Source organism: Hemitrygon akajei, chromosome 7 (assembly GCF_048418815.1).
Source record: "Hemitrygon akajei chromosome 7, sHemAka1.3, whole genome shotgun sequence".
Classification (NCBI taxonomy): domain Eukaryota; kingdom Metazoa; phylum Chordata; class Chondrichthyes; order Myliobatiformes; family Dasyatidae; genus Hemitrygon; species Hemitrygon akajei.
The window spans coordinates 62,805,369-62,827,273 of NC_133130.1; the positions used below are offsets into that span (position 1 = coordinate 62,805,369).

A 21,905-nucleotide genomic window follows, 5' to 3' on the forward strand; every position below is an offset into this window, starting at 1 on the left:
AAGTTTTATGTTTTTATATCATTCTTCAAAACTCTAGGGCATACAAGCTTACTCTACTCAATCTCTTTCAACAAACCCATCAGTCCAGTAATCATCATGATGAATCTTCAGTATATTCTTTCCTCAATGCTGAAAATATCATCATAGGTAAGGAAGCAACATCTGTACAGAGTATACAGCTGCAGTTTCACCAAGATCAGATATACTCACACTAAAATATATTCACATCTATACTCAAATCCTCTCAATAAAATGGGAGTGAAAATTATGGAAGGGATAATATTCCATTCCTTGTTAGGTGCGAGAGTTTTGCAATAGGGCTGGAGAAATGCAGGGTGCAAGGACAAAACCAGCAACTGAGCTCCCAGCATTCCAGTCTCCAGGCAAACACGGTTTTACTTCAGTTACCAGTTTAGCCAGCTGAACTTCAGTAGCAAAGCAGCTTTATAAAATAAAAAATCATAATAAAAATAATAAAATGAGTAATCTGTAATGTTTCACTTCTAATGCTTTTTGAATTAGAATATATGAAAACTTCCCATAAAGCAAATATTCCCTTTAAATGAGTTGCCTTCTATAATGATCCTAAAATGGTGAGAGAATTAACAAAACTGCAGTTTAAACTGTATCATAATTCCCTTTTTCTCCTGTGATAATTACTCTGTGTACAATCTCAGTCCTGAATTGGGACACGGTGATATTCCAAATTGTGAAATAGATTCCTTCCTGCTAGACACAGCAGCATTAAAACAAATGAGTGTTCTACAACAAGGCAAAAACTCAGCACCACGGGCTCAGATTGCTACTCACTGGCACAAGGACACAACTGGCATGGGATGGGCATCAACAAAAACAGAAAAAAAAGGCAGAGCAATCGTGTTGCTGAATCCCGGAAGGGCACTGGGAAGTGGTCACAGGTGATTGTCATGTGTGATAATTATTATTGCTGTACACCTGCTCCTCCACACTAATTAACTTTGGATATGCAAATCCTATTGCATCATGGCCCTGCTCTCCTCCCCTACAGATAAGAAGATGTTCATCTGCTGGATTTAATTAAGATAATGAACGGCAGGCCCACTGTGGCTTGGCAGGGAAGAGGGAAGCTGTGACTGACCTTTTCTCCCAAAACATTGACATTTCCCTCTCTTCTGAGTGCTCTGAGTCACCTCAGTGACTCAGATGCTGATAGGAATGGATTGATGAGGTGTCATTAGAGGAAAACATCATGACACCCGTGTTTGCTCGGAGACTACCGCAGGTGTTCTGACAAGGACACAAGCCTTTGCTGCTATTTGCCAAACAATTCTCCTGATTCACTAAAGTTTGATAATTGCAGAAAAGGTCTTGGAAGAGGGAAGCATTTCAATAATGTTTTCCTGCTGAAAAGACAAGGACACAGCATTTCTTTTTCAGCTCAGAGACGCTGTATTAGTTTTACAAAAATATGCCTTTGGAAATGGCAAACAAGCAGCTCATAAAATTCATTTATGCCGAGCACAGAATGGTACAAAGAGCAGCAGTAATAAGAACAGCTTTTAGCCAAAGCATTAGGGAGTTTGCATCATAATTTGAATCATTGCAAACCAAATCTGTGTGCACTTGGAAACATGTTAGTAATAGTGCAGAAGAATGTAATATGTCTCTTGAAACTTGAATTAGGCTACAATATGTATTACACCACTAAAATAAACTTAGTAGAGCAATACATATTCAGAAGTTGTCCCAAATACAAAATCTTTATTATAATCTTTTTATGATCTTTACAGCCAGCTGGATTACACCATAATTTGACACGTGCACCTGTGTTTCATCACATTAAAAGTTTTAGTATCTCAGGATAACAAATGCCAAATAGCTTTTTACAATAAAACATTTGCTGAATATTGCAGTTTTTTTACATTATTAACAATCTGAGCAGCCTGGTTTCAAATTTTTTGAATTTTCCATCATTTAAATTATCAATTAACTAAACCCTTTAATACTAAATAAAAAGCTGCAAGGATAGAACAGCCATCAGGAATATGTTCATTTAGGACTTTTGAACTAAGTATTAATACCCTGCAATGTTCTAAAAAAAATAATAGCTACTTCTTTGACTAGAACCATTATATTTCAGGACCAGCAAACTTGAAAGCCACACTGAAGATGAATTTTGCATGTTGTATTGTTGTTGTTGCATTTTGGGGAAGCTTTACACTGAAAAAATGGTGTAAGAGTTTAAAAAAAAAAGAATTTTCTGGAGTTGGATCTCCAAATGGATGCCAAAATACCCAGAGATGTTTGCTCTTTAACTCTGGATTGCTTAGATTTTTCAATAATGCAACACCTATTCTTTGGAATTATGTGCAGAAAATTTGAGGGCCCAGTCTGCAGTCAATTTCAGCACTTTTCTCAATCTTGCTCTGCCACAACATTACATCTCAGGTCTAACAAACTTCCCATGGGAGTAGAGATAACAGTTCAATGTAGAATGACTACAGTCCAGAACTAAAGTCACAAAATCCTGTAGTATACAGATGATGCTTGTGTTTGAATGTGCTGAGACCCAGTCCATCAAGCCATAACTGATTTAATCATTGAAGCACTTAAGAGGATGGGCCTTGCATTCAATAATCACAAGGCAAAGATCTTCTACACCTGTCTCACTTCACTGCACTGCCCTTTCACAGTAAAGGTTTAGGGTAAGACTCTGGAAAACTTGGTAACCTCTTCACGGTGATGAGACACATTAATGATAAGCTCACCCACTTCTTTTATTTTCCACCTCATTCAAGGTAAAAGGAACTTGAAGCTCCATATCACAACACCATAAGACATAGCAGAATTAGGCCATTTGGCCCATTGAACCTGTCTGCCATTTCATCATGGCTGATTCTCCTGCCTTCTCCTTGTAGCTACTAATCAAGAACCTATCAACCTCTCCTTTAAATATACCCAATGACTTGGCCTCCACAGCTATGTGTGGCAATGAATTCCACAGATTCAATAGCTTCTGGCTAAAGAAATTCCACGTCATCTTTGTTCTAAAAACACGCCTTGTATTCTGAATTTGTGTCCTTTGTTCCTAGACTCCCCCACTATAGAAGACAACCTCTCCACATCCATTTTGTCTAGGTCTTTTAATATTCAATAGGTCTCAATTAGATTTCCCCCCCCCCCCAATTCTTTACAATCTCAGTGAGTACAAGCCCAGAGCCATCAAATGCTCCTCACACATTAATCCTTTCATTCCCATGATCATTCTCATGAACCTCCTCTGGACCATCTTCATTGGCAGCACATCCTTTCCTAGATAATAAATAATCATAGAAGATAACCAGGCAAAGAGAAGAAAAGATTCAAGCATGTGCTCAAAGCCTCCTTGAGGAAATATGACATTCCCACTGACTCTTGGCTATTGCCACTCAAAGTTGAAAAGTAGCATTTGGGATGATATTAGGAATCTAGAGGCTATGTCTTCAGAAGCACATTGAAGACATATGCAAGAGCTGGACAGAGTTGGCCACCCCACAAACTACTCACCCACCTTAGAACCCAGAAAAGCCAACAAAAGCAAACCATTCTCAATCCTAAGGGACTGAGATGCTAATTTTAGGTGAAGAGGTGATATTATTTGTCATTTTGCTTTGATCAGAAAGCAGAACTAACAAGTCAGCTAGGAATCCTAATCCTGATCATTTTCCAGTGGGTCTTCCTCATAATTCTGTGTGCACAAATGCATTAAGCCTAGTTGGGAAACTGGAGGAGGACGTGGAGGTCTCAGTTACAGAGACCTATGATCGTCAACATATTCAGCTGATCTTCAATCTGGAATACATAAAATTTAGATTGTAATGGGAGTTTTGAAACAATGGGACTTAGTTATAATGAGTCCTAACATTAGTAGAGCTTCCCTTGAAGGAATTGTGAGATTCTAATCAAATGCATTTGAAACTGAATTAATACCTACTAAAATCCTTTCAGAGCGTCTGTAAACAATTAGTTTCAAATGAACAATAGTATAGTCAAATAACAAAGAGCAGTAAGATATGCAGGCCAGATGTTGGTGAAATGCTACATGGTTCAATTGCTCTCTTACAGAAAAAATGGCATTTTGGCACCGATGTATCATTGTCATGTCATCACCTATAAACTTTTGTAGCTCACATTATGTGATACCTCAGCTTCATGACAGTTTTAATATACTGTGTCAAATGAGTGCAGAGTTCTGTGTTGACAGATTGGACTGTGAATTTTAAAAAAGCAGCTTTATAGCCACAAAAACAGAAAATTAAGTGCTGGAAATTAAAGCAATCTGTTGCTCTTAGGAAAATCAATGAATTTCGGATCTATTTTCTCCATTTTTACCTTGTTCTAGTGATTGGCATACATAGCTGAAGTCATGAGCCAGAGCAAGGTGTCCTTTACTGAAACTTCTTGGTCTGGAAGCCGAGAAGCATTGAACTGACACACACAAAATGCTGGTGGAACACAACAGGCCAGGCAGAATCCATAAGAAGAAGCACCGTTGATGTTTCGGGCCGAGACCCTTCATCAGGACTAACTGAAAGAAAAGATAGTAAGAGATTCGAAAGTAGGAGGGGGAAGGAAAGCATTGAACTGTTCTTTTTTCCCTCTGGAATGCACCTGAAAATACATTTCCAGAATGGAAAGTGACTATGACCTTTTTGTGGGATGAATTGAACCACTCAGAAAGTTTGACTGGACACATGCTCATTGGAATGGCATCCATTGTTCTGGGAAGTGCCTATCCCAAGAAAGAATTAGGTTTTATAGCTGCTGTAGAAAGGGGATATAATACAAGTTTTTTAAGGTTAGCATCAGCAATCCAGCCCTGATTACATCACAGCAACATCCCACCCCAATCTAGAATTTGGAAAGGGAAGGATACAACACATCACCAAATCTTGCTATAACGTGTGTACAATTAGCAGCAGCCGCACAACAACCTTTCAGCTCTCTACTAAAGCTGCAGGTGAATGGGTAAGGCCCTCTTCCTTGATACTGTCATTTATGGGTTGATTAAAAATGCATTAATGTCGCAGCAATTTTTCTCAGGCTGACACTGCCACCAGTTTTACATTCATTTGACATGTTTAGGAGAGGTTGCTGACTTGGCCTCCAAGTACCTTTAGGAATCCAGGAGAAGACCTTTGGTTGAAGGATGTACTGTCACTACCTTGAATGGTGGGATGACAAAGTTGGCTCCTCCCATCTTTGGGAAAGTTTGATGTACAGGTGACAATACTATTCATTTTATGAAAATTCTGCTTTACAGAATTCACAAATTTATGTGCAAAAATTTGAGATAAGGAATAGAATTCACTCCTGCAGATTCATTTATTAATCACATGACTATCAAAGCACACAGTGAAATGCACCATTCGTGTTAACAACCAACACAACCCAAGGATTTGCTGGGGGCAGAACCAGGGCTTTGACAATTCCAACTCAACTTCTGGACTTGCTGACTTCGGTCTTCATCCTTCAGTCTTTGATCTCGATATCGACCCAAAGACTCACCAAAAGTCAGGACCCCAAACTCTGGACTCAGTGACTCACTGACCTAGGGGGTCACCAGCCCTTGTGCCTCCTGACCACATGAACCTCCAGTCCTAGTACCCACTGACCTGGATGGGCTCACCGACTTGGAGGTCCCTCAGCCCTCCTCCTCACTGGTCTTTGTCCAAAGTACTTGCCAGCCTGACATCCATCTGGGGAATTGCTGGCCTTTGAATGTGGAGCATGGAACAAAGGACTAGACTCTGGTCTCAGCTCTAGATTCCTGGTATACGTGTGGAAAAAAATGAAAAGAAATCATCACTATATTTATTTTTTATGCACAGATAATTTGCCTTCATGCTATGCACTTTCATGATGTAGCCCATTTTCCAGAATTTCAATCTCCCCGAGGAACACCCCATCCTCCCCTGGAACATAAGGTCACCTGTACAATAAAGGCAAAGAAAAATGTTTATGGAAAGAAACTGTGGAGGCAAAATGATGCTACCATTGAAGTTTACATCCCTGAAAGTCCATATCTGTAACTAAATTCAATTTTGATCTGTTGTACATACATCAATAGATTTGATTATCTCCCAGAGGAAAATTAGGCTCTTTTACTCTGCTAATATGGATCTCCATGCAAGCAAATAGACACAAAGTCTTTGTGGGTTAAAGTGCCCAGGAAAGTAGGGAAATCTAGGCAAAAAGAAAGTAGGCAACTCTCTTTTCTCCATGAGGTTCATATACTAGATCTATGTTGACAGAGTCCTGATGAAGGGTCTCGGCCTGAAACATCAACTGTACTTGTTTCCATCGATGCTGCCTGGCCTGCTGAGTTCCTCCAGCATTTTGAGTGTGTTGCTTGGATTTCCAGCATCTGCAGCTTTTCTCTTGTTTACTACATGTGCTATTTTACAAGAAAGAACACAATTAGAATAAAAACAAAGGGAAGTCCATTTTAGTGGAGATTGATCAAAGTGGTCATAGTGTTTCTAAACTGTAGTGTTTAGGGTTTTGCCGGTTGATTCAAGAACTGAATGGTTGAAGAGAACTAGCTATCCTTGAACCCAGTAGTGTGGGACTTCATGCTTCTGTATCTCCTGCCCAATGGTAGCTATGAAAAGATGGCATGGCCTTGTTGGTGCAACCTTTGATGTTACAGCACCTCCTGTGCATACTGCCAGTGGTGACAAGGAGGTGCCCATGATGTATTAGATATAGTCCACCACTGTCTGCAGTTTCTTACATTCCTGTGCATTCGAACAGCTGTAGCAGACCATGATCCAACCAGTCAGGATATTTCCAACAATATAGCTAGTTAAGTGTGTTAGGGCGTCCGAGGACAAGCCAAAATCTTAAACTCCTAAGAAAGTAATAACACTGGTGCGCTTTCCTTATGAGTGCATCTATGTGGTGGGCCAAGGACAGGTCATCCTATTGTTAATATCTCAGAACTTAAAACTGCTCTCTCTCTCCATTGCTGACCTCCCAATGTAAACTATCCAATGTTTGCTGTCAACAATCTACTCTTTAGTCTTGCTGGCATTGAGCGAGGGGTTATTGTTGCAGCAGCGCTCACTGAAGTGTCCTACCTCAGTCTGGTAGGCCCAGTTGGGGGTCGGGTACAGAGGGCCCAGTTATCAAAACAGTATTAAAATAGTAATTGTTTAACAATATTCTTTGTAGATCCTTACAATCAGAATCTAGCATGTTGGGTGCTATCCAAATAAAGTTATCATCAAACAATCTTCACTAAGGTTGTCCTTTTTAAGGTAAAACAAGTGAAAACAAGGTTTGCAATAGATAATGTTCATATTGTTCTGTACAAGAAGTTAAACTGAAAGAATGCTTTGAAATTCATCATTTGTAATCTTCCTTTGCTGGTTCTTCCATTAGCAGATTGCAGTCTGGATGTTTGATTTGATATATATATATATATATTAAAGTTCAGCTTTAAGATAATCAACAATACTTGGATTAGATCACTTTTAGTTTTGCTAGGTTTAGTCGGTGGATTTACACAGACCATATCCTTCAGTCCACAGCAATGCTTTTTGCCATTTAACCTCACTGAGTCACTTTCTCCCTGTATTTTTAAATCTTTTTTTCTGAAGAATGCATCAAATGTCCTTCCTAAAGAATTCATGGAATTGCTTCTACATCTATATTTAGTAGACATTTCTAGTCATTTTTTCCATGTTAATGTATTATACACTTCACCTTTCATAATTATCTTACATTTGTTTCCTTCTCTTCCTGGATTACTAACCAGTTGATGCAATCAATCACTATTTGTCTTTCCAGTGATCCTTATTACCTTGAATACTTCTCTTAGACCACCTCTTGACCTTCTCAGCTCATGATAAAAGCTGCAATCTCTTCACAGCTGCTCATCACCAGTGATAAGAGACAAACTTATTCAATGTTATCTTTCTGAAAGTCATATTTTTAAAAATAATTTTGATTGGTACCTTTAAAATGGGTTGGTTTATTTTCCCCATGATGGGAGATAGAAAGAGAAATTTTACAAGCTCCCAGGAGGTCCAAATTTGATCCTTGGCCTTGAGAATCAATAGTGCATCATAGGTTTGCGTATGCAAGAGAATGCAATAGTAGTGCAATACTGGTTGCTAAACGATATTGTGACAAGATATGAAACAGAGAGTACTGAAACAAGGAAGATTCTGGCATATGACAGTGATGTAAATTGTCACACTAGGAATGCTTGAAATTTCTGTTACAACAATGACTCACAGATATGCTCTTAAGAACAGCGTGATGTCTGAACATAAGAATAAGCCCTAAGAGAAGGAAGCCAACATCCTTTTCCTTGGTAAATACTGATATAAAGTACTCATCAAGGATCTCACCCACATCCTCCACATCCAAGAAAATGTTTCCTCTCTTTATCATTGGGTGGTTCCACCCTCTTCCAGTTATTTTCTTACTTTTGATGCTTGTATGTATAGAGTGCCTTGGGATTCTCTTTAATCCTATTTACCAAGGTTTTCCATGGCCCCTTCTGGCTTTCCTAATTCCTTTCTTGAGTTCTTTTCTGGCTACCTTATAGGCTATGCTCTATGCTCTACTCATAGGCTATGTTTGACTCTAGTTTCCTAAGCTTTGAACACTTTCTCTTTTTCTTTTTGACTAAATTCATTGCCTCTGTCACCATCCAGGGTTGTCTTACCTCGCCATACATGTCCTTCCTTCTGACTGGAACCTACCTGTCCTGTACTCTGTGCAGCTGGTCTTTAAACACCGTCCACATTTCAGATGTGGACTTGGCCAAAAACAGCTGTTTCCAAATAGCTCACCCTAGTTCCTGCCCAACGCTCTCGTAATTTGCCTTGATCCAATTTAATACTCTCCCGCAAGGTCTGTAACAATCCTTATATACAGCAATATTAAAACTTATGGAGTTGTGGTTAGTGTTCCCTAATTGCTCACCCACTAAAAGGACAGTCATATGGCCAGGCTCATTACCCAACAGCAGGTCATAATCTAATACCAGGTGTAGTACAGCCCCTCCCCTAGTTGGATTATTTGCATATTGATTTAAGAAACCCTCCTGGATGCACCTCATGAATTCTGCCCTGTCTTGCATTCAGAAAGTTCCGGTTTACGGTAGGGAAGTTGAAGTCCCCATGACAGCAACCCTATTGTTTCTACAGCTTTCTCTATCCTGCCTACATATCTGTTCCTCGATGTCCTGGTGCCTATCAGTGGTAGGCTGGGGTGTTTGTAGTACAGTCCCATCAGAGTCATTGCACCCTTCCTGTTTTTGAGTTCTACCCATGTAGTCTCAGTGAATGAGCCTTCCATTATGTCCCCTCAATGTGCAGCTCTGATATTGTCCCTGATTGGTAGTGCAACTCACCCTCCTCTTTTACCTCCCCCTCTCCCACTTTTCCAAAGCATCAAAATTCTGGGACATTAAGCACCCATTCCTGTTCTCCTCTCAACCAAATCTCTATAATGCCCACATCATCATAGTTCCGTGTACTGATCCATGCTTACTTCCACCTATAATTGCCCGGGCGTTAAAGTGGATGAGGCTTCCATCAGTCAGGGTCAACCATGGATGTTGCATCCGAGCTGCCTAGATACGCAAAAAATGTAGCAAGCTCCCCCTCTCCGCGTAACTGGTGAACCCTAAGGAATGGCAGGGACTGATACAGTTTGGCACCAGCAGCATCAAAGGAGTTGCCAGTCAGCATTGAGCTCAATGCAGGACTGCCTTACTCAAGTCAAGTCAACTTTTATTGTCATTTCGACCATAACTGCTGGTACAGTACATAGTAAAAAAGGAGACAACGTTTTTCAGGACCATGGTGTTACATGACACAGTACAAAAACTGGACTGAACTACGTAAAAAAAACATAGAGAAAGCTACACTAGACTACAGACCTACACAGGACTGCATAAAGTGCACAAAAACAGTGCAGGCATTACAATAAATAATGAACAGGACAACAGAGCAAGGTGTCAGTCCAGGCACTGTGTATTGAGGAGTCTGATAGCTTGGGGGAAGAAACTGTTACGTAGTCTGGTTGTGAGAGTCCGAATGCTTCGGAGCCTTTTCCCAGATGGCAGGAGGGAGAAGAGATTGTATGAGGGGTGAATGGGGTCCTTCATAATGCTGTTTCCTTTGCAGATGCAGCATGTAGTGTAAATGTCCATAATAGCAGGAAGAGAGACCCCGATGATCTTCTCAGCTGACCTCACTATCCACTGCAGGGTCTTGCGATCCGAGATGGAGCAATTTCCGAACCAGGCAGTGATGCAGTTGCTCAGGATGCTCTCAATACAACCCCTGTAGAATGTGATGAGGATGGGGGGTGGGGGTGGGAGATGGACTTTCCTCAGCCTTCGCAGAAAGTAGAGACGCTGCTGGGCTTTCTTTGCTATGGAGCTGGTGTTGAGGGACCAGGTGAGATTCTCCGTCAGGTGAACACCAAGCAATTTGGTGCTCTTAACGATCTCTACCGAGGAGCCGTCGATGTTCAGCGGGGAGTGGTCGCTCCGTGCCTGCCTGAAGTCAACAACCATCTCTTTTGTTTTGTTGGCTCTGCACCAGTCCGTTAGCCGCTGCACCTCCTCTCTGAAAGCGGACTCATCGTTCTTGCTGATGAGACCCGCCACGGTCGTGTCATCAGCGAACTTGATGATATGGTTCGAGTTGTGTGTTGCAGCACAGTCGTAGGTCAGCAGAGTGAACAGCAGTGGACTGAGCACACAGCCCTGGGGGGCCCCCGTGCTCAGTGTGATGGTGTTGGAGATGCTGCTCCCGATCTGGACTGACAGAGGTCTCCCAGTCAGGAAGTCTAGGATCCAGTTGCAGAGGGAGGTGTTCAGGCCCAGTAGGCTCAGCTTTCCAATCAGTTTCTGAGGGATGATTGTGTTGAATGCTAAACTGAAGTCTATGAACAGCATCTGAACGTATGTGTCTTTTTTGTCCAGGTGGGTTAGGACCAGGTGGAGGGTGGTGGCAATGGCGTCATCTGTTGAGCGGTTGGGACGGTACACAAACTGCAGGGGGTCCAGTGAGGGAGGCAGCAGGGTCTTGATAAGCCTCATGACGAGCCTCTTGAAACACTTCATGATGATGGATGTAAGTGCAACATGATGATGGATGTAGTCATTTAGGTAGGACACTGAAGACTTCTTCGGCACGGGGATGATGGTGGTGGCCTTGAAGTACGTTGGAACGGTGGCACTGCTCAGGGAGATGTTAGTGAGAACATCTGCTAGCTGGTCTGCATATCCTCTGAGCACTCTACCAGGGATGTTGTCTGGTCCAGCAGCCTTCCGTGGGTTGACCCTGCACAGGGTTCTTCTCACATCAACCACGGAGAGACACAGCACCTGGTCATTTGTAAGGGGGGTTGACTTCCTCGCCGCCACGTCATTTTCTGCCTCAAACCAGGTGTAGAAGTTATTCAGCGCATTTGGGAGGGAGGCATCACCTGCACAGTCAGGTGATGTTGTCCTGTAATTGGTGATGTCCTGGATGCCCTTCCACATGCGCCGCGTGTCGCCGCTGTCCTGGAAGTGGCTGTGGATTAGCTGGGTGTGAATATGCTTTGCCCCTCTGATGGCTCGGGACAGTTTGGTCCTCGCTGTTGTTACAGCTGCCTTGTCGCCTCCAGCTCTGGATTTTTCCCTCTGGGTTTACTCCCAAAGCCTTCCTCATGAGTGGGTATAGCCACAAGGCAGTGGAGGTTTAAGATCAGAGTAACCCAGAGGTTACTAACTTGCGAGTTCCTGCTCTTCAGCCTCTTCCCTAACTCCCTATACTCACTGTGCAGGACCTCTTCCCCCTTTTTACCTATATCATTGGTGCCAATATGCACCACAACCTGCAGCTGCTCTCCCTCCCTCCTAAGAATATTACGCAGCTGCTCTCACGTGGACCCTGCACCTGGGAGACGATGCATTACCTTGGCACCTTTTTCATGATCACAGAACCTCTTGTCCATTCTCCTAACTATTGAGTCTCCTATCACTATCAATCTGCTTGAATTTACCCTTCCCTGCTGAGCCTCAAAGCCGGCCACAGTGCCACTGGCCTCATTTCACCCACCTCCCCACAACCAAGCAATACCTAAAGGGGAAAATACTTGTTACTGAGGAGAATGGCCACAGGGAACATGGCACTGACTGCTTACTTCCCTGACTTCTCCTGGTCGTCACCCATCTACTTCTAAAACCTTCAGTCTTATGCTGAGTACACCCAGATCCAGCTCCTTGACCTTGCCAGTGAGATGCACTTCTCGCAAATGTAGTCATCAGGGAGACCGTTAGGTACCCTACAATGCCTCCTTTTACATTCCACTGCCTCAACTACCATCCTGCCTATGCTTGTTATACCATCAAAGTGCAGTGCAGATTTCAGACAAATGAATGGCTGCAAAGGAATCAGGAGAATCTCTCCCGAATTTATTAACTTGTTTTTTTCAGTACTGAACTGACAATATTCATTTAATTGTCATGTCCACAGACATCTCAGGCTACCAAAGACTTGGGATTTGCTACAAATTGAGCCTCTACAGGTGACATTTTTTTATCTTGTAAATTACCATAGATTGTAAATTTCTGTTGATTTGACTGCGGGCTCTGCACGGGGTCAGCATGTGGGCAGAAGAATGACAACCTGTAAACTGTACTAACTCTTCTTTGCTCTCTTATTTTGTTGTTGCCCTTCATTGCAGCTTAGTGTCTTTACTTAGGGATCGCTGCAATTCATGATTAATTTTCACTTCCTTCTATTTCAGTGGGTTTTCCTGCTCATTATCATACCGAGTTTATTAGAGATTGCTGTTCATGCTCTTACTCTGTCATATGTTCCATAGGTACAGTAAATATCACTTATCTTGTAATTAATATGCACATCCTCTGCAGTAATTAAACCAAGGACCCCCAACCAGCTGAGCTTTCCTATTGCTTCTAGCTTATCCTGATAATGGACTTACAGTAATCCAAAACTACCTTTTGAATATTGTTCATAAAGCAAACAGAATGACTTTTAACATCTCTATGATGACTGTAATAATATTTGTGGAATTTCTTAATAACCAAGAACATTATGAATTGAATTATGTGGATGTTAATTAAACTTTGAATCTGTTTGAAGCTCCTTCTTAGGAATAAAACCATTCTATGGTGTCTTGAAAGACTGTCATTTGCTCTTTGTAGTTCTTTTTCTTTATTTGGGGGGAAAAAAAGAGTAAGATTAACAAAGTAGAAAATAGTCCTGCAATAATCTTTATCCTTTTGGGAACATGGTATTTTTGAAATGCAGGTTGCGTTTGTGAGTTTCAAACCTACAACAGGATAATACGAAAAGTGGAAGTCAAGTCAAATCACATTTCCCCTAACTTATCTGACCGATATTTTGTCAGCCAGGTAGGTGTACATTGCAGCACATACTGTACTTAGCCATTACAAGTATTTTTTTCCGGGTTAAACTTTTCAGTTAAATCATTTGTAAGCACAGAAACAATGAATCACAAGATAACATTAGTTGATCAACCATGTCAATAGTGAATTCTCGTCTAAAACTGCAGGAAAGAATTTATGGCGTTTGTCAAATGAGAATGCATTTTAAATTGTCATTTAAATATTACTACTTCTTGTGGCACTTGTGATTTTTAAGCTTTTGACAGAAGCTTTTGTGCCATTCATTAAAATTCAGAATATTTTTGGTTCCTTTGCATACAAGCAGACCTTGCTGCTGCAGACTGGCTTCGAGCTTTCAAACGCAGAGATGAAATGTAAAGCACAGTGCACCATTCTTGCCACTAGTCTATGCTGTTGTACCAGATATCATCCTTTATTTTCCAAACATGTCCATAACACTTGTGATCAACTGTGACCAAGTGTGCTACAAAATGCAAAAATGGTAGGGTGCAAACCTCCTGAGATATCCACAAAGTATTGTCCCAGTGCTCTGCTGTTTGAGAATGTACTGCATAGAAGATTGGAATTTCTGCTCACTTCTCCTGGCAATTGAAGGAGAAACAAATAATCACTTCAGAGCAAATAAGGGTATCATTGAAAAGAGTTCAATAATCAATCACTTGGATTCCTTTTCAGTTCTACAGTGGGGAGGTATAGTGAGGTAGAGATTTGTAATATATAGTTGTGTGATAGGTACAGTACATAGTCAGTATTGAGAAACTCTCCCCAAGAAATGTTTAAGACCACAGGGCAGAGTTTAAGGTGTAGAGTTAGAGGTTTAAGGAGATGTTAGGAAGAATTTTTCACTCAGAGGATGACTGTGTTATGGAATACCACAGAGAATGTGGTGGAGGCAAGTTCTCTCATATTTGCATAGTATTTGGACACTTGAATCACCAGGGATACTAGGCTAAGGACCTGGTAAATGGGATTAGTATAAATAGGTGCTTGATGGTCGGCATGGAAATAGTGAGCTGAAGGACTGCTGCTGCACCGTGAGAGTCTCGGATGCTACAGGTGCGTTTTTTGGAGGATAGGGAATCCTGTCATAGGAGTGTGCTAACTGAGTCACTGGCTTGAGTCTGTTCAGTGTATCCCTAATGAATCGTTACATGTGTTATGCCCGCAGCCCCCTCCTTTGTGAGAATCGCAAGAGCACTAGTGGGTTGGGTCAAAGGACCCAGGAAATGAGGGAGAGACGTGCAAATTGCCTCGTTCCCCGGCAATGTAAAGTCACGCGACATTGGCCATTGTCTCTTGGAGACACATTTGTGGATTGAGGACTAGGCTACATGCAAGCCCTCGGGCAAAGTGGGCTGGTTGAGAGAGAGATTACCTCACCCCCAACCTGATTGACATCTACTACCCTGCGAGTCAAGATAAAAGAGGGGCTGTAGAGACGGCCCCTCAGATGCACCAGAAGAAACGCTAGCGATCCCGTAATAGCGGGCAGCCATTTGAAGGAAGCCACGTGCGTTCGGTTCCCTTGCCTGGGAACCGGTGGCGGGTACCACAGAAACGATTTTCTTGAACTAACAACGGGGAACCAACTCCCCCAACTCAACGGATTGGCCTCATCAAAAGACCCGGGCAAGTTTCTTTTCTCACAGATCTTACTCTCTCTCCAACAAGTGAAAACCCAGTGGTCCCCAAAGGCTGAAGCCTGCAAGAACTGAGTGACTTTTATATTTCCATCGGACAATATATTATCCCCTAGACAAACAATAGAGCTATTTCTTTTTGATGACTATTACTATACCCGCGCTTTTAGATTGAGTATTGACGACGTATATAATCTGAATGTTTGTATTAATCTTATTTTTGTGCCCCTTTATAAATAAAGACTTTTAAAAATAGTACCATCAGACTTCAACGGACCTCTCTAACTTTGCTGGTAAGTGACCCAGTTACAGGGTACGTAACACATGGAAGAGTAAAGTTGAGTCTCGAGATGCAGAAACATTCCCATCATTTGTTGTACTGCATACAAAGCAGGTATCTGCCACTCAAAGCGCACATCTCCTGATGACAAAGGAAGGATATGAACCTCAAATTCCTTTTACCTGAAGTGAGATATTTATGGCAAACAGCCTCTATATAGAAATGATGCAATTCCTGCACATAACGATTATAAGCGTAAACTATTATCAATAGGAACATATAAGAATCAAGAAAAGTCAATTTTCATGTGTTTAAATCATTGTTCCTGAGCAATAGGAACTGCAAATCTAAGAGGACTTTCATTGTATTCAATGCCTTGATTTTTCCTCATTCCTACTCCATCCGATTCACATTTAAGTCAAAACTTTGTTTGCCAACCTACCCCTGGAATGACATATGGATATAAGAGATGCAACATGGTAAAAGGGCCTCCAGCCAGTCCATCAGTGTCAACCACCAAGCACCCAATTTTACACTAATCCTAACCTCCCCCGCCCCAAAAAAATATTCTCTTTCCCACCATTTTATTGACTTGCTCAAACCTACCTCTCATCCTCGCACTGGGGACAATTCACGGTAGCTAATTAACCTCCCAACCCACATTTGTGATGTGGGCGGAAACTATCACATCCAGAGGCCACCCATGCAGTCACGACGAGAAGATGCAAACTGCGTGCAGGTAGCACCAACGTTAGACTGAACAGGTTGCTGAAACAGTAGAACAACAGTTCTACGAGTGGTGCCACTTTGCCACAGACAAGTATACACAAATATTTACAAATTTATATCAAAAAATGTAATCAGCTCATTAAATTCACAAAGTACCAAACATAGCAAAAAAGGTACAATGTGCTTTTAGAATGTGTCACAGGAAAATACTACATTCATATAATAGAATCATTTAGTTAACTGGCCACATATTAATTGCAATGCCATCCTGCCTTAAATGATGTTAATTCATCACAAGCATATATGATGAAATACCTACATGTGTAGGGCATGCTGTGATATCAGCCAGTCTAGTTAACTGGTCAGCTCATAAATGTCATCGCTATTGTAGAATATTAAAATACTCATCCAGTTTTATATAATATCCTATAAAAATCTTTATCTACTCAGTTATACAAAAGGATCTCCTAAAATCAAGTAGGACTTTGTAGGACATTTTAAATTCCTAATAATATGTTGACTATGATGCAGGAAAGGTTGAAGTAGGTTCATACAGGCTTGTACTATATTTGTCACATGATGTTAAAAGCATTTGCTTCTTGTGCAGACTTCCTAATTATATTCATTTATATTAGATCTCGTTGACTGGAGCCAATGGCATCAAACCCAATTGTCAAATGGAAAAGGAAGCTTACCAATGGACTGAAAGTGCTCCTTCTGTTACTGCAGTCTATGCTTGGATGCTCCTCGAGTTCAATGGCAAAACCTATTCTTGATGGGATTCCCTGGTGTTACACTGAAAAGCTATCACGTTGACTCGATTGCACTTTTGATTAGGCAAAGGTTATGATTCAATGGAGTATCTAAGCCTCTAGATTGAGGGACAGAATTATATATTTTAATTAAATGTTTTCAATTATTTCCATAACTTGTGTTTTAATTCAGTTTATCTTTCTTAAAATGTTTTAAAGTTACTTTAGGTTTAGTAGTTTGAATGTTGGCTGATAGTTTAATAGTTGGCTGCCAGTGACAAACGGTGTTCCACAGGGAATGGCATTGGAACAGCTTCTTTTCACATCAGATGTCAAGATGTCTGACAAAATTGATAGATTTGAGGCCATGTTTGCAGACAATACAAATCTAGCTTGAGCACAGGTAGTGTTGAGGAAGCAGGGAGTCCAGAAGGACTTGGACAGATTGGGAGAATGGGCAAAGAAGCAGCACTTTGGTAGAAGGAATAAAAGTGGTCAGTTGTGCAAAGGGACTTGAGAGTCATTGTGCAGAATCCCCTGAAGTTTAATTTGCAGGTTGAGCTAGTGGTGAGGAAAGCAAATGTAATGTTAGCATTCATTTTAAGAGGTCTAGAATACAAGAGCAAGGATGTGATGCTGAGGCTTTATAAAGCACTGTACAGACCACACTTGGTGTATTGTGAGCAGCTTTGGGTCCTTTATCTATAAAAAGATATGCTGGCATTTGGGGAGGGTCCAGAGGAAATTTACAAGAATGATTTCAGGAAAGAATGGGTTAATGTACAAGCAGTGTTTCATGACTCTAGGCCTGTACTGACTGGATTTTAGAAGAATGGGAGGGTATCTCATTGAAACCTATTGAATATTGAAAGGCCTAGACAGGGTGGATGCTGAGAGAATTTTTCCTATAGTGGGTGAGTCTAGGACCAGAGGGCACAGCCTCAGAATAGAGGTACAGAGATGAGAAGGAATTTCTTTAGCCGCAGTGTGGTGAATCTGTTGAATTCATTGTGATGGATGGCTTTGGAGGCGAAGTCATTGAGCATATTTAAAGCTGAGGTTAACAGGTCCTTGGTTCGTCAGGTATCAAAGGTTAAAGGGAGAAAGCAGGAAAATGGGGTTGAGAGGAATAGTAAATCAGCCATGATGGAATGGCAGAACAGACTCAATGGGCTGAGTGGCCTAATTCTGCTCCTATGTCTTATAGTAATACGTATTGTAATTTAATAAGTGAAAATTTAGCAAATGCTTAAAAGAATTACATGATGTTCAAGGTGGCAATCAATAGGCTTAAGACTCTTTTATCTCTTGCCCACAGTTGTGGTGAGAAGTGACGATAAAGCTTGTACAAATGCATCTGCGTATCCTCGTTCTCCAGTCATCTTTTCAGTTCATTCCTTTCATTAATATATTTATTTAAGAAGCAATGACATCTAAATTGAATCATGTTTCAGTCTCTTAAGGAATTAGTCAAGATGGTTGGTTTGATTTTAATTTAGAATCGGATCTGATATTGATACTAAATAGGCAATAGATGTGCAGTGGGCTTTCTTAATTCTCGAATAGAGTGAGTTTATAATGATGTGATGTCGAGTGATGCTGGTAAACTATTAATGTTTCCAATGGCCAGAAGTAAGACAGGAGGTGAAGCACTTGCTGTGAATTTCCTGCATCATGCCCCTTCCACTTTACAGTTGCTTGGGCATATTATTGACAAAAGCCTTATAGAAATATATCCTCAAATAACATAAACCGTTTTAGACAAATCTGTTCATTGTGCCAGTTAATTCTAGTACTTTAGAGAGTTTACTGTATTATAAATGGAAAAACCTGCATGACATCAACCACTTAAACAGTGAATTTGACTGTCCTAAAGAAGGGCATTTATGCCAGTTTGGCAGATGTCAAAGGAAATTAGATGAGTTATATTATAAGCAGCTTTAAAATTTTATTCGAGCAACACGCACAAAATACTGGAGGAACTCAGCAGGCCATGCAGTATCTAGGAAAAGAGTGCAGTCAATATTTCAGGCTGAAACCCTTCAGCAGGAATTTAAAATTTTATTTATATTTTGCTGATTTCTGATTACAAATATACAATTAATATTTTTCAATTATTGAATTGATAAATATGAGAATGCAGTTAATGCTTCAGATTTTATTCTTATGATTCTCATACAGGAGTAGCTTACAGCTTTGCTGCTGAGTTTCCTTATATAAATGCCACAGAAGATCACACAGATGATGTAGGAACCAAATTCAGAAAGGAAACACAGGTTCATTTATCATGTGCTACCTAACCCTTGCCTTCAATGTCATTGTTCCTGCATTTTGAGGTCCTCAGGATAGGTCGCTGAGGCAGTAACAGCTGAACTGTGTGCTCGTGGTAAGTGGGAAAGAGGCGCAGGGCTAAAGGTTATTGCTGTCAGGTAAGGGTCAGAAAATAACAGGAGATAAATATAGCAAAACCACCCTCTACATTACAGGTGTGAGGGGCAAAGTTCAGTAGAGCAACTGTTTGTTCCAATTGCTACAGCAAAACCTTGTTAAACTACTGCACTAGTAACAGTGGACTCAGAAGTTAACATGCCTTTTATAGAGGACAGCACTATGGAGCTGACCCACAGATATAGCAGAAGCAAAAATGGATGCACTGTTGTATTAGAGATGGGACAGGTGTAAAATAATTGCCAGTTATAGTAGTATCATTGTAAATGTCAGTTTGGTTTATAGAGGTGATTTCATGCAATTTTTCTCTTGGTGGTGGAGAGGGGTGGTGCGTGGCAGAAGGATTCTCCATGCCGTTGTTTTATTTTTGAAAAGGAAAATGAAATATTTCAATTATTAGAACGGTGGAAATTCTGAAAAGTTGCTTTGCATGTCAGGGCCGATGCAAACTTTTCAGAATGGTCTTCCTACCACCACCATTATGAATACTAACTTACTCCTACCTTCCCAAAAAATGCACTGCTAGTGATCCATAATTAGCAGCATGTTACGGTCTCATGGTTGTAGTGCATATCATCATAACCTATGCTCAAGAACTGCCTCCTTTTTTGTTATAAAACTCCCAAAACATCATTGTTTTGGACTGTGCGTACAATGCTGTGTTTGTTTCTCCACTTGCTGCTTGCTTCTCTCTCTTGATTAATGTCTCCTCTTTATTGTGAGCAGTACCTTGGCACATTTTATTCAGGATGCCCATTGAGTCATTCTTATATTGCATTTCATCTTCTGCTGCCTCCACCAACTCGAAGGAGCATTCATACTAGTTATCTAATCACCTGATCCTGTGCAATTTCAAAAATGATACTCCTTGGGTGGGAATTTTCCCAGGAATGGAGGTTGTGGGATGGGAACAGTTGACTTTACACAGAGGGAAGATGAGCACTCCATGAATTTTTTCATGTTAGACACCATGTAGCCCATGCAGTCTCTCACAAATCTGTTCTGCAAGATTTCTTTGACCTCATAGTTTAACTATTTTGTAACACAGTGTATTTCAATGACACGAGTCCTTCTAACATGCTCACTTCCAGGAGCTGCCTCAAATTTACATGTTTTTATTACATGAAGAGAATTTTAATTTTAATTGATTAAGTTGTAGCTATGAGTAGCTCTGCCTTCAAAAAATACGATACTTTCAATTATTTTCTGATTAATAGTTTGGACCAAACAACATTTAACCTCAGCAATCAACCTGAGTGCTCAGAGGTGTATTTAAAACTATCTGAAAAGTCACTGTTGTATGAACATTGCCAAAACGTTTTTGTTATTTTAAACAGTTATTCCTTATAATCTAATATCCCAGATTTTTCAAGGTGTAATTGTTCCCCCTGCAACAATATTATGTTGACACTGAGATGAGCAGTTTTTCTAACACAGTGTGAAATGCATGCTTCAAGACTGATTCAGTTAATTGAATTGGTCATAATCAGTCAGGTTTTTGCACTCTTCCCTAAAGATACGTATTACTATCTGGTATGAAGATGATTGCAAATGCATCCAAAAGTATTCAGACATTCATATAAAACAAACTAGAAACACATCAATGCTCGGAGCAGTCCTTTTATCTCGTCCTTTATTTTGCATTTTGTTTTACTGGCTGCCAAGAGACATGTGGCCATGCAGCAGAATAATGAAGTTGTCTTTAATTTAGTTATACTTTATTAATGTCAAAGATGCTCACCCATTAATCAATTAAAAACACGGTCGTGCAGGAAAAAAAGCTTCACTGCGCTTCCTTTAGTAATAAGATCACATGCATTTTAAAAAGGAGTGCGATTATCTCAATGTGTTTCTGAGTTGAAGTTAAAAAATGTAAAAATGATTTTCATTCCAAAACTAATTAATATGCTAAATTATTCAAATTAGATTGTAATTAAGCATCTACTCTGTAGAAAGCCTTTTCGAGATAATTTATGATAAAATTGGTACTAGTGATGCTTGAGATTAATTTTTGGTGGTGCTTGCTTGCTGTCCTGAATGCAAAAAAGCACCTGAACAAATATTTTTAAACACCTAATTTCATTTGGCATTCTAATGATGTCTTTATTATTTTTAACAAAACACCTACACAGCAATGAAGGATCTGCAGACAGAAGCCTCAAAGCACTATCCAGACAGTGAGTGTCCATCTACTTACCCTCGATATGCAGTCACAATTTATCATTTTGTTGTCCTAGACCCACTCTTAAACTATTCACCATCAGCTTCTCCCACATTCTTTCTTTCTGAGCAAGAGAATAATTGGGAACTGCAAAGTTTAGGCCGCTTTGTTAAAATTGTTTGGTGTCACCCTTGCCAGCTTGCAGTTTGGCACCTAGTTCAATTCTTAAAATAGCTTATTTTCTGCCTGGACTTATTTACAGGGATGCAAAATTTGAGGCAAAATATCAAAATATTTCCTGGCAAGCTTAGTTAATCCAAAAACACTGCTTCAAATTAAAGCATTCATTTCATGCTCCCTGCCTTTTTGTCAATGTCTCAGTAGGCCATTCTTCAGGAATAATGGAAATAACGTTGTCCATACTTTCAGAATAACAACCAGATACTGCTTTGTGCCTGTTGGT

General features: G+C 40.5%; 1 protein-coding gene across 2 annotated transcripts in view; it reads left to right on the top strand.

The window, feature by feature from the left end:
• LOC140730502 (serine/threonine-protein kinase VRK1-like) overlaps positions 1-21,905 on the top strand; it is a 252,495-nt gene that overhangs the window by 74,913 nt on the left and 155,677 nt on the right. Inside the window, exon 1 of one of the 2 annotated variants that reach the window (XM_073051039.1) lies at positions 13,401-13,417. The exons of the other annotated variant lie outside the window; for it this stretch is intronic. The gene's annotated coding sequence lies outside the window, so the exon portion shown is untranslated. Of the gene's footprint in view, positions 1-13,400; positions 13,418-21,905 lie in introns of those variants that run through there. 2 annotated transcript variants of the gene reach the window in all.